Raw genomic sequence first — 2,874 nt, 5'->3', positions numbered from 1 at the left:
GGTGTCGTGTTTCATCCAGCCCACGCGGAGCGGGGGAGGGAGGGGCGGAGAGCGTGAGTAGCCACGCCCACTCACCATTTGTGCCGACACTGCTACGGAGACCAACGCCGTCAGATCTTGGCTAACATGTCATACAAATGTGACCCTGGACCACAAACCAGTCATAAGAGTACCTTCTTTTGATCAGATTTGTATTTATACACCATTTGAAAGCTTAATAAATAAGCTTCCAACTGATGTATGATTTGTTAGGATAGGACCATATTTGCAAATCTGGAGTCTGAGGGTTTAAAATAAAATCTGAATATTCAGAAAATCACCTTTAAAGTTGTCCAAATGAAGTTCCTAGCAATGCATATTACTAATAAAAAATTAAGTTTTTAAATACTGTAGGAAATTTCCAAAATATCTTTATGAAACATATTTTCTAATAATTTTTGGTATAAAATTCGATAGTTTTGACCCATACAATGTATTTTTGTTATTGCTGCTGCAAATATAGGGTACCCATGCTACTTATGACTGGTTTTGTGGTCCAGGGTCACAAATCTTAAAATTTTGTTAAGAACAAGAAAGCCCTTAAGATGACTTATCTCTTGGATTTGTATAAATTTAATTTATAAGTACATTTTGTTGTATTATATTTTTTAAGCATGTATTTGTTTTCTTAGTTTTCTTCTTTCTGGTTTAGTTTGGTTTATTTTGAAGCTTCAATTATTATATATTTTGTTTCTGTTTTTGGTTATGCTCAAACAAGGCTGAATAAGATGGGTTACATTTTGGAATGTGATTAAGTACAATGTTTGGTTTTAAAGTTAATGCAAAAAAAAAAAAATTCTTGGCTAATATAGCGACGTGCTGATGACATGTTGTTCCACAGACACAGACCGAAAACCAACAAAATCTGTCGTCAGTGGTGGTCTCACGTTCCTCAAAGTTGACACTGCTAAAAATGAGCTTTGTATTAAGGCTTGTTGTGTTACTTTGTGAATAATGGCTCACACAGAGACTGCAAATCTGTTTTTATTTACTCATCCTCACATTGTTTCCAATCCAAATGTCTTTCTGTCTCCAGTGGAACTCAGTTTAGAAGAATATCAGTTCTGCTCTGTTCGTGAATGGAGTTCACAGAGGTATAGCACATACAACTTGTGCACAGTTGATGCTTTGATATTAATTTATTCATTTTTTAAAGCTTGATAACTTGTATTTTTGTGGGAAAGTGCAACTAAGCTTATTCCACCATTTATATTTTATTTTTGGTATGTTTCTTCGCTCCTGGTAAGATGACTTAATTTTAAGAATCAGCTTGCTTTAAAAGTAACATAGGAAACCAACACTGTTGGCATTGAAGGTAAGTTTAACAGACATAAATATAAGCTGAGGACTGTAAATATAGAATGAGCAATAACCTTACTGCAGAAAAGGCCATGGATCCAACAGATGCTGAAATTATAGTTTATTATTTAGACTATTTATTAGACTAGGGGGCAGTAATGGCCTAATGCATCACTACCCACTGCTGTGTGTGTGCACTTGGATGGGTGAAATGCAGAGCGCAAATTCTGAGTACGGGTCACCCTACTTGGGCACAAGTCACCTCCTTTCCTTATTTGTGCATAGCGAAGTGTCACAGTGTCGTAGCATATAGATTGAACGCGACAGAATGTTCTTCAAGGTTGTTTACTCAGAAAAATGCAATTGTTATTGAGAGTGCTAAATGTGGGCTGGAGTGAGAAACGAATGTGAGTCTGTAGGTGGCCTTCTCTTTTCCTTATCTCTCATTCTTTTCCTCCACCGCCTCCCTTTCTCGCTCTTAGGGCGGGAGCAGTTGTCAGTGGAAACTCAAGGGTAGTACATGACATTTGTAAAGCATTTGCACGTAAGTGCTAAATTACCAGTTCAGCGTTAATGCTACTAGCGAGCACACGCACATAAACCAGGCCTTGACTTCTTCTTGCATGCGAACCTCATCTCTGGGGACTTCCAAATATTAAGCATGCAACGAAACCCCACACTTCATCTTTAAATGTAAGCGATGGCAAAATAAATGATAAACAACATTTGTCTTTCATTAGGCATGATACATTTCACACGTAATGCTTAACCTCAGTCATTACACTCTAATTAACACTGGAGGAAAAACTGACGTCTACCAGTAATTGATGTTAATTTGAAGATGGCTCTGGGTGTGAAGCACTGAATACAGCCATTTGCTGGTGCATTAGCAAATGACTCAAAACGAGCAAGACAGAGAAGAGAAAGAGACCGAGATCTGATCTGGTTTGTGGCCTCGTTCGGAGATGTTTTCTTTTGCTCCTCTCCTTTGTGGCACGACCCCGCCGTCTCTAATCAGAATGACAGACAGACGCGCAGGAGAGAAAGAGAGGGGGTGAGACGGAGATGAGAAAAAAAGAGATAGAGAGAAAAAGAGGAGTCATACTCAAAGCAAATGGGCCTTGGGAACATACAAAGTGGTACACGGCACAGGACGAACTGTAGTGCTCCTTTAGTGCAGCACTAATGGGCAATTCACATATTCTTGTAACTTAATGAAAACCATAACCGTGAGCTTACAGAAATAACCCTTTTTTGGGAATCCAAGAATATCAGAGCGATGGAAGGACATCGCAGTGTAAGTACGTCATAAAGATTACTCCAAAATGGATTCGTAGGGAGAATAAATGTAATTTATGTGCTGTTTTTTCCATGGTATTCTCAGATGCACAGAACACTTTTGCACGTTCACGAATCTGAACGCTGACATGCACGTGATCATGTGAAGACGAGAACGAGAGCAATGTTGCTGTGTCCCATCGCTCACTTGTTCACTTAACCACGTGTATTTTTCCACATAACAAATACTGTTCTTTT

This window comes from Carassius auratus, chromosome 19 (assembly GCF_003368295.1).
Source record: "Carassius auratus strain Wakin chromosome 19, ASM336829v1, whole genome shotgun sequence".
Taxonomy (NCBI): domain Eukaryota; kingdom Metazoa; phylum Chordata; class Actinopteri; order Cypriniformes; family Cyprinidae; genus Carassius; species Carassius auratus.
Note: the sequence above shows the minus strand (reverse complement) of the source record.